This window comes from Oryctolagus cuniculus, chromosome 9, assembly GCF_051225735.1.
Source record: "Oryctolagus cuniculus isolate XC-2025 breed Fujian yellow rabbit chromosome 9, ASM5122573v1, whole genome shotgun sequence".
In the NCBI taxonomy this organism is placed as follows: domain Eukaryota; kingdom Metazoa; phylum Chordata; class Mammalia; order Lagomorpha; family Leporidae; genus Oryctolagus; species Oryctolagus cuniculus.
This window is the reverse complement of record NC_142875.1, coordinates 117,778,035-117,789,175: the sequence shown is the minus strand read 5'-3', so window position 1 is coordinate 117,789,175 and position 11,141 is coordinate 117,778,035. Positions and strand designations below refer to the sequence as shown.

The 11,141-nt window shown below is 38.5% G+C and overlaps 1 protein-coding gene across 2 annotated transcripts in view; it reads right to left on the bottom strand.

Moving 5' to 3' along the window:
* Window positions 1-2,193: 2,193 nt before the first annotated feature.
* Window positions 2,194-11,141, bottom strand: part of LOC149124737 (uncharacterized) — a 309,955-nt gene continuing 301,007 nt past the window's right edge. For both annotated transcript variants that reach the window (XR_016213002.1, XR_016213001.1), the window contains exon 4: window positions 2,194-6,476. The gene's annotated coding sequence lies outside the window, so the exon portion shown is untranslated. The remainder of the gene's footprint in view (window positions 6,477-11,141) is intronic.

Sequence of the window (11,141 nt, the reverse complement as noted above, 5' to 3'; positions counted from 1 at the left end):
CATTTTAACACCAATATATAATTTACAGTCAATCTACCAAAACATTTCAAGCTGTAGAACTTGCTGGAATTAATGATGACATCCTTATTACATATTTAAGAAAAAGGTTGAATATTTTCAACACATAAAAATCATTCTTTTTCTGAGAACTACCATGTTCAAGTCAAAATGATGAAGACTAATGATAAGAAAACAAATCTCCTTTATACTCATCATGGCACTGAAAAAAACTGTGTAGAAAATTTTTTCATTAGGCGATATTTATCTACAACATATTTGTATGACTTTAGATTCCAAGTAGAGACTCTCTAATAAGCTTAAAACCAGGAGGTAGACACACAACTTACGTATGAGGAAGAGACTGAATTATAAAAAAAAAAAAAAAAAATGTTTTCCTTGGTTTTTCCAGGGAGCCCAAGTCATCTTTCAAGCATGTTCATTAACTCAGGATTCTCCCTTAGCCAGAGAATAGACAGACCAAAAAGGAGAAATAATGCTTAGGGTATGAGAGTACCTAAATCTACCAGCTTACTCTTGAATTAACCTATTCATTTTACAATGAATGTGTACTATGGCTATATAGCCATAGTATGTGGCTTTAAATTACCAATATATCCAAATGTTCCATTGTCAGTCACCAATAATAGATGGCTAGCTGGATGGCAGAGAAAACAGAAAAACAGTGTCTTTGGCTTTAATTTTTTAAAGATTTATTTACTTGAAAGGCAGAGATACAGTTAAAGGAGGAGAGACCCAGAGATCCTTCATCTGCTGGTTCACTCCCCAAATGGCCACAACAGCCCGAGAGAAGCCAGGCCAAAGCCAGGAGTGAGGAGCTTCATCTGGGTCTAACACAGGTACAAGAGCCCGGGCACTTAGACAATCCTCCACTGCTTTCCAGGCACATTAGCAGGGAGCTGAATTCAAAGTGGAGCTGCCTCTCTGCTGTGGCCTGGGAGTGCAGTGGAGGATGGCCCAGGTCCTTGGGCCCTGCACCTGCATGGGAGACCAGGAGGAAGCACCTGGCTCCTGGCTTCAGATCAGCGCAGCACGCCGGCCATGGTGGCCACTTGGGGGGTGAACCAACGGAAAAAGGAAGACCTTTCTCTCTGTCTCTCTTTCTCTATCTAACTCTGGCTGTAAAAAAAAAAAAAAAAAAAAAAAAAAAAAAAAAAAAAAAAAAAGTGGAGCTGCCATGACTGGAAACAGCAACCACAAAGGACGCTGGCATTGCAAGCAGTGCCTTAAGCTGTGACACCATAACACCAGGCCCAGAAACACTTCCTAATTATGTCTGTCCTGCTACTCACTTCTGTCATGACTACCTGTCACCTGTTCAATTATCCCAAATCTATTATTCCTAAAATTCAGGCATTCAAAGTTAGCAGGAGATTTACCACGTGCCTGGGGATGAACTTTGAATATGATGTAGCCTCCTCCCTAGGAGTACAGGATCTGGGCAAATTGGGTGCTGTGCATCTATTTTTTGATGACTTTACTTTTTCTGCTTCCTTTAAAAGAAAAGGCATCAAATTAATACTGAGGCCATTTCATACTTTCTCTTAAATTTTTATTGTTTCTTTTAATACAAAGAATCCACTTACACTTCTTTGCATTGAATTCACTGTTTAAAATATTTGGTTCTTAATTGTTCATGATTCTCTGATTACCTGTGTTACCATCTTCTTATATTACTTTCAGATGGTATTATTTGCATGTATGTTGTCCCTAACCGGATTATTAACTGAGGTCAGTAATCTTGTTTTAAACCTTTCTGGAGTGCTGAAAACAAGCACTTGCACTCAGGAAAGTTCAATCATTACTCCTTGTTCAGTCCAAGTATTTTTGATGGGTCAACATACTTAAAGTATTAAAATTAAAAGACTAATTCACTCATTCATACAATGGAAAATTATTCAGTATCTACTGTATGTTAGCCATTATACTGAAAATATGAGTACTGTAGTAGATTTAATAAAGACCCATGAGTCTAGTGTTTGGTTCTGCAATTAAGTTACCACTTGGGATGCCCATATCCTTTATCAGAGTGTCTATGTTCAAGTCCCCACTCCTCTACTTCCAATTCAGCTTACTACTAATGCACACCCTTAGAGGTTATAGTTCAAGTAGCTGGTTCCGTACTACCAACAAAGGGAAACCCAAATTGAATTCTGGGATTCTGGCTTCTGCTGGGAGATTTGTGGACATTTAGAAAGTGAACTAGAAGATGAAATGAAGATCTCTTTCAAATAAAATGAAAACAAAATTTTTTTGAAAAAGATCCTGGCACCTTGGGAACTTTTAAACTAGAGGGGAAAAAGGTGATGATATAGTGTTGAGAAATAATCAAACAGCCTAAGAGAACAGACAGAGACACCAATAATCAAAGGAGGGATCTCTGAACAGATGACATCAGAGGTCTACCTGCTCACTAAGTGCAGCATGTAGAACAATGGGCTAACAGTTCAATTCCCTTGGTGAGTTTAAGACACAGCAAGAAAACTCTACCATCTGGGTTGGAGAGTGGGAAGGGGATAGAGTACAAGAAACCCATTAAGTAATACTTGAAACTCTTCATGGGCCTGCCCCACTCATTAAGCAGTCTGTGATTTAGGGGGATATTGTCAGTTTGGGTAGGAATGCCTGTCTTCATTCACATATCAGATTATTATGAACCATGAGCATTTATGCAAACTCAGGTTTATTATTTTAAATGCTCAGTCACTGCTGTCAAGTCTTCCAGGGGGTTCTTCTAAACAACCTCATTTTTTTTTCTTCTCTAGCTTTCCTGCAATAATATGGACTCAAATACTGCTTCAAAATATAGGGCAAAACTAAACTGAATAAATAAGGTGAATACAAAACTTTACTAAGAAATTTTATTTTGTTTTTCTCAAAAGTTCATATCCAAGAAGATAAAAAAACTGATCACATGAAACAGACAAAAGATTTTCAAACCTGCCTTAATGGATATGTGTGCTTCTTTATCCATATATGGAAGACTATGCATTCGTTACAAGATCATGTGAAGCATTTACTGAGAATCACAAATCAAGGATCAGCAAATCTTACAGAAAACCCAACAAACGAAGTTTTATAAACATGACATAATTCATCTAGAAATCCCTATTTTTAAAAAAAAATCAGAAAATCCCCATGGATTAGATCTCTATGTTGGAAATAAGGATATAAATGAAATAAAGTTAAAACATATCAACATTAAGAGCAACTGTTTAAGAGATATGTATAGGCTTGAAAGGTATCTGCTGAAAATGAATACTTAAAAATAATGAGCTTCACATTGATTTCAATAAAGTAGACTTAAAACCATCACATTAAACTCCAAAAAAATCTAAGACCAAGCACTGTGGGAGAAACTTATCAAGTAACACACACACGCACACGCACACGCACACGCACGCACAGAAAACAAAGGATCACTGCCAATAGTTCTTTGAAAAGACTAATAAACTGATAAACCACTGGTGAACAAGTCAAAGAGAGGGACGATTCAACCCATATTAGAAATGACAAAAGGAACATCTTGCAGACATTAAAAAGATTTAGAGAATATTATGAACAGTTGATGACAATAAATATAAATTTAGGACAAATGGACAAATTCCCAGAAATATCTAACTATGACTCAAGGAGAGAGCGGAAATATGAATAATCTTACAGTCATGAAAAACTGAATTAATAATGAAGTCTCCCCACAGCTAAACTCCAGGCACAAATGGCTTCACTGGCCACATTTCCAAATATAATTTATTATTATTCTAAAAGGTTAGCCTAACTTCGACACCAAAACCAAGGGGACAGTAACTAAAAGAAAAACCACAGGTTTATTATCATAAACAAGGAAGAAAAAAATTCCCAGAAGTAGCAAATGAAATACAACAATATATATATAAAGGATAGCACATTTGCATTATTTGTTAATTTTCCTTTTATTTGGAAAGCAAAGAGACCGAAAAAACAAATGACCTTCTATATACTGGTTTATTCTTCAAATGCCCACACAGCCACAAGTGGGCCAGGCCAAAGCCAGGCACCTGAATCTCAATCAGGTCTCCCATCTGGGTGACAGGGACCCAAGCACCTGAGCCATCACTTGCTTCACAGAATTTTTAGATTCCAAAAATATACATAATATGCAGAATGACAGTTTTCCCCAATACTTAATCTCTAAACCTAGTTAAGACAAAAATTTGTTCTGACATAGAACATACAACATGGATACATAAAGATGACGGTGTCAATTATGTATGTACTAAAATATGAACATGATGCTATCACATTATTATTTTTTTTTTTTTTTTGCCAGGCAGAGTTAGACAGTGTGAGAGAGAAACAGAAAGAGAGTTATAAACAGTGAGAGAGAGAGACAGAAAGGTCTTCCTTCCTTTGGCTCACTCCCCTAATGGCTGCTACGGCTGGCGCTGCGCCGATCCGAAGCCAGGAGCCGGGTACTTGCTCCCAGTCTCCCATGCGGGTACAGGGACCCAAGCACTTGGGCTATCCTCCACTGCACTCCTAGGCCACAGCAGAGAGCTGGACTGGAAGAGGAGCAACCGGGACAGAATCCGGCACCCCAACAGGGACTAGAACCCGGTGTGCCGGCGCCGCAAGGCGGAGGATTAGCCTAGTGAGCCACAGCGCGGGCCAACTATCACATTATTTGTCCAGATATTAGATTGTAAAAACTCATACACAAAAAGCTTCCAGCAATCTGAACTGAATACTCAAAGTATCTGTTTTACATAGGTTACCAAGCCTCCACCAAAAATATTACACAGAATATATAACAAAACTTCTAACTTCAAGTTACTGGTTTTAAATGCTGAATTTTTATCCTTTTTCAAAATATGGGTCCTATACATATTATAAAAACTGCATTCAACTGGGATTAAACATGACAATAGGTCTGCTCTGATTTCATCATCATTTTAAAAAATCATCTATTATTTTTCACTTTATGTTTCTGTGTGGGAGCAAACTGTTGAAATCCATACTTGATGTATACTAAGCTGATCTTCTGTATATTAAGATAATCGAAAATGAATCTTGATGTGAATGGAAGGGGAGAGGGAGTGGGAAAGGGGAGGGTTGTGGGTGGGAGGGACGGTATGGGGGGGAAGCCATTGTAATCCATAAGTCGTACTTTGGAAATTTATATGCATTAAATAAAAGTTTAAAAAAAAAAAAAACTGCATTCAAAATCATAGCATCTCAAACTCATTGATTAAAAAGAATTAAAAATGGCATTACTGGACACATTACAAAATCACTGAAGTAGTAACACTTTAAAAATACAGTTTTGATGTAGCTGTATTGGTCTGACATTCCTCTGTGCCTAGAATCTATCCTCTCAATTCTATTTTCAGACTTTTGGTCATTTCTCTGATAGCAATGCCAATAAAGCCGCCAGTTGCCATTAATCTCAATTCCGCAAAAGAATAAATCTTTCCCACAAGCAATTAAAACAATAGACACATTAAAACAAGACCAATTAGAGCTAAGTCTAGACATTTACTACATAGTTATAAGACAGACCTGTCATAATCATTCCAACTTTAACTGGAAGTTTCCTTAATAATTCTTTCCAATAGAAGGAAGACTGAGATTATGTTTTACCAGTACCCAAATTCAGCAGTTTAAATTGAAATACTCTATCCATCAAGAATTTCAATTGTAGGTCTATAAAATATCCCTGTTTGATTAGTGTTCTTTGCCCTGGATTGGTCCTAAAGATTGTTTGCCAGTAATCCGCTATGCCTAACACACTTGGTTTTCAATCACTTCCACATTTTTAACACATTGCCTTGCAAAGACAAAGGGTTCATAGGTAGTGGATGCATACGATTTTTCCCCTTCAGTAGTTATCTCTATACTGTCAAGTGATTATAAGATGTTTTAATAATTTGGGCCTTTGTAGAAATCAATACTCTGAGGGCTTCTTGAACCCAATAGGCAATCTTCAAAAATCTGTTATTGTTTCATACATTACTTGGTAATGCTGAACTATGAGTATATGGATGGATTTATATAATTTTCAGAGGAGCTATGAATAAATTTTTAGTCTATCATCTGGAGTTTTTATGTCGACTGTCCAGTTACATATACCATATTCTGCTGCCCAGAAAACAATCATTCCCTTATTAAGGAAGCTGAGAATTAATATTGTTTATCAAATAATTTGCAGGCAGCACAAATACCGTTCCTTCCACTCGAGTAACAGAGCAACAGCTTTGCTCATTAAAGCAGTCATGAGAGGGATAGGCTGTGGCAAGGCAAAGAAATTAGGGCGGAGGAGGGGGCTTGATTGGTCCCATAGCCTGTTTTCTGCAATAACAGAGTATTAGAGACTACATAATTTATAACTTAAGTAAATGTGTGTGGCTCACAGTTCTGGAGACCGGGAAGTCCTAGAGTACAGTGTTGGCATTTAGCGAGGGCCACCATGCTGCATCATCCTATGGCAGAAGACAAAATAGCAAAATAGGGTGAGAATCAGAGCAAGGGCCAAAACCTTTATAACAAAGCCACTCTGACAACAATGCAATGCATTCATGAGGGCAGAGTCGTTGCACCCTAATCACATTTTGTAAGACTCTACCTCCTAATACCATTACATAGAGGATTATGCTTCCAACACATAAACTTTGGGGACACATTAAAACATACTAACGTGGTAAATGGAGCCCTCACTGAAAAGTCAAGCAAAATCTGAAATGTCCAGCTGCAGCAAATGTGTTATGGAATTATGAAATGGCATGCTTTCATATTTTGCCATTCATAAGAATATTTTCCATAAAGGCCAATATCACGGGGAAAATGCAGAAATTGCCCTGTGCTAAAAGCCAGTGAAAGAGCGTCAAAAGCAAAGCAGAGGCTAGTACAAGTACAGAAGAGAAAACCCACTCCAGTTGGGGTTCAGCCAAATACAAGTAAGCTTGAGTTAGTTAAGAACACATACCCAACCACTATACATCAACAAATATACATCAAGTTGTAAGTGGACCATGATTACCAGAAGGTTCACAAACGATCTCAATTGCAAGAAAAATATCTTGTACATGTACTTACAAAGCAACTTTCTAGAAAAAGAGTTCACAGAATTTGTAAAGACAATTTCAGATACACACTGTATTGCAGAATGTTTAACATATTTGAGACGTATGTCTCATTTAATTCTAAATCTCATCAGAATAATCCTTTTCCATACAGATGAAAGAAGAGACTTCATTAGGGTTATGTAATGTAATATTTAAGGGCTTAAAAAAAGTTCGGGTGAACTTATTTTTTTCATCTAACCATATCAAGCATTAGAAATAGTACACCTTAAAAATAACTAAGGAAACTATGCCACATTTTTACCAGTCATTGCTCATTGGTTTAGGGAGTTAGGAACACAATGATAGGAACATGAACTTTTAATTGCAGTTGCACCATTCTCTAGACTTGCTCTGTCACCTTTCACATACCAGATCTTGCTGTGACATTTTAAAATGCCTTTTCCAATAGGCGTTTCCAATAGTCCAAGAGGGACTAATTTAAAGTAAACTTTATGTTTCCATGTACATATAACAGATATATATTTCACATGGAATTGAAGTAAAGGACAAGAAAACTGTAATGTAACAAATATGAAAAATTGCTCATTCCACTCCTGATAATTAGCCCAGGCCTATTAAATAAAGTCCTTAAAGAAATGAAGTTCAGGGGCCAGTGCTGTGGCTTACTTGGTTAATCCTCCGCCTGCAGCACTGGCATCCCATATGGGCACCGGGTTCTAGTCCCAGTTGTTCCTCTTCCAATCAAGCTCTCTGCTGTGGCCCGGGAAGGCAGTGGAGGATGGCCCAAGAGCTTGGGCCCCTGCACCCACATGGGAGACCAGGAGGAAGCACCTGGCTCCTGGCTTCAGATGGGCATAGCTCCAGCTGTAGCAGCCATTTAGGGGGTGAACCAATGAAGGAAGACCTTTCCCTCTGTCTCTCTCTGTCAAATAAATAAAAACATAATTTTAAAAAAAAGAAATGAAGTTCAAAAAATATATATCTAAGCCTACAATCAGGAGAAATCATTAATAGAAATTGAAAATGAAACTTGGTGCCACACTTCATTTCTCTATGTCCCTGGAAATCACAGAAGCTGGAAAAAAATGTATGCTGCAACACTCTAAGTTATGGTGTTCTGGATTAATATACAGTCACCAACGTACTAAAGTTTAAGATTTTTGTGAAATACACTTCACCTTCATGTATCAACATCAAAATTAATCAAATTAATCAACATTACTGTTCAATTCTCTTTACTTGTAAAGAAACAAGATACATTTAACCTCAATAACTGGAACATTACACTGTTTAACCTGTTTACAGCATCACTGTAGTCAGAAAATACTACAGATCAAGGCTTACCTCCAAATCCTGACACACATATCCATGATTAATTTTAATTCATTTATTATTCATTGTTTCCTGAATACATGCTAGTGACCATAGACCAACCTTGCTCTTAACTTTGGCAAAGACCTCATTTCTTTGTGTCAGATCCAATTGATCTTAGATAAGTAAATTAACTTGCTGCCTAATTTTTTCCTGCTTTAAAAATTTAACTGACAGGGCCACCACTGTGGCACAGTGAGTTAAGCATCCACCTGAAGCACTGGCATCCCATATGGATGCCAGTTCAAGTCCCGGATGTTCCACTTCTGGTCCAGCTCCCTCTTGATGGCCTGGGAAAGCAGAAGATGGCCCAAGCGCTTGAGCACCTGCACCCATGTGGGAGATCCAGAAGAAGTTCCTGGCTCCTGGCTTCAGATCAGCCAGTTCCTGCCATTGTGTCTATCTGGGAAGTGAACCAGTGCAAGGAAGATCTCCACCTCGCATTCTGTCTGTAACTCTGTCTCTCAAGTAAATAAGCAAATTTTAAAAATATATGTGTCTAGCCGGCGCCGCAGCTCACTAGGCTAATCCTCCACCTTGTGGCGCCGGCACACCGGGTTCTAGTCCCGGTCAGGGCGCTGGATTCTGTCCCGGTTGCCCCTCTTCCAGGCCAGCTCTCTGCTGTGGCCTGGGAGGGCAGTGGAGGATGGCCCAAGTGCTTGGGCCCTGCACCCCATGGGAGACCAGGATAAGTACCTGGCTCCTGCCATCGGATCAGCGTGGTGCGCCATCCACGGCAGCCATTGGAGGGTGAACCAATGGCAAAAGGAAGACCTTTCTCTCTGTCTCTCTCTCTCACTGTCCACTCTTCCTGTCAAAATATATGTATATATATATTTGTGTGTGTGTGTCTGGTGTATACATACACTATATAATACTACTCTGTCATAAAAAAGAATGAAATCCTGTTTTTGAGACAAAATGGATAAAATTGGAAACCGTTATGCTTAATGAAAGAAGCCAGTTCCAAAAATACACTTTCTCTGATTTGTGGTAATTAATACACAAAGCACAAAAATATAATGTATATAAGAGATCAAGAAACTCCACAACAACAAAACAAACAACCACTTAAGAGATGGGCCAAGGACCTAAGTAGACATTTTTCAAAAGAGGAAATCCAAACGGCCAATAGACACATGAAAAAATGTTCAGGATCACTAGCAATCAGGGAAATGCAAATCAAAACCACAATGAGGTTTCACCTCACCCTGGTCACAATGGCTTACATACAGAAATCTACCAACAACAGATGCTGGCGAGGATGTGGGGAAAAAGGCACACTAATCCACTGATGGTGGGAATGCAAAATGGGAAAGCCAATATGGAAGACAGTTTGGAGATTCCACAGAAACCTGAATATAGCCCTACCACATGACCCAGCCATCCCACTCCTTGGAATTTACCCAAAGGAAATTAAATTGGCAAATAAAAGAGCTGTCTGCACCTCCATGTTTACTGCAGCTCATTCACAATAGCTAAGACCTGGAATCAACCCAAATGCCTACCAACAGAAAACTGGATAAAGAAATTAATGGATATGTAACCTATAGAATACAATACAGTAGTAAAAAAAATGAAATCCGGTCATTTGCAACAAAATGGAGAAATCTGGAAAACATCATGCTGAGTGAAATAAGCCAGTCCCAAAGGGACAAATATCATATGTGCTCCCTGATCAGTGACAACTAACTGAGCACCTAAAAGGAAACCTGTTGAAGTGAAATGGACACTATGAGAAACAGTGACTTGATCAGCCCTTGTCCTGACTATCGAGGAACAACTTACTATTTTATTCCTTTTAGTATTTTTTGTTCTACTTAATACCATTGGTCGAACTCTTTAATTAACACACAAGTATTCTTAGGCTTTTAAAATTAACTGAAAAGTGATCCCTGTTAAATATAAGAGTGGGAATAAGAGAGGGAGGAGATGTACAGTTCGTCACATGCTCACTTGGACTTACCCCTAATGGTAGAGCTAGAAACATGCCAGGGGATTCCAATTCAAACCCATCAAGGAGGCATGTACCAATGCCATCTTACTAGTCAAAGTGATCAGTTTCAATTCACAATTGATCATAATGATAGGATTAAGTGTCAAAGGGATCACATAAACAAGACTAGTGTCTGCAAATGCTAACTGATAGAATTAAAAAGGAGAGAACAATCCAACATGGGAAGTGGGATACACAGCAGACTCCTACAATGGCAGATGTCCTAAACAGCACTCTGGCCTCAGAATCAGCCCTTAAGGCATTCACATCTGGCTAAAAAGCCCATGAGAATATTTTAGGCATGGAAAGCCAAGACTCTGTGGCAAAAAAAAAAATGACCTAAATGAAAGATCTCTGTGAATGAGATCCCAGCAGAAAGAATGGGTCATCAAAGAAGGAGGCACCTTTCTCTGAAGGGTGGAGAGAACTTCCACTTTGACTATGGCCTTGTCTAAATAAGTTCGGAGTTAGCAAACTCAAGAGTCTTCCATAGCCTTGGCAGCTCATGCCAACAGCCTAGGTTGATTACTGATGTCATAAATAAGAGTGTCAATTGTTAAATCAACAACAGGAATCACTGTAAAACTTACTCCCCATGTAGGATCTCCTTCCTTAATGTGTTGTACTATGCGAATTAATGGTAAACTGCTACTCAAGCAGTACTTTATACTTTGTGTTTCTGTGTGGGTGTGAAC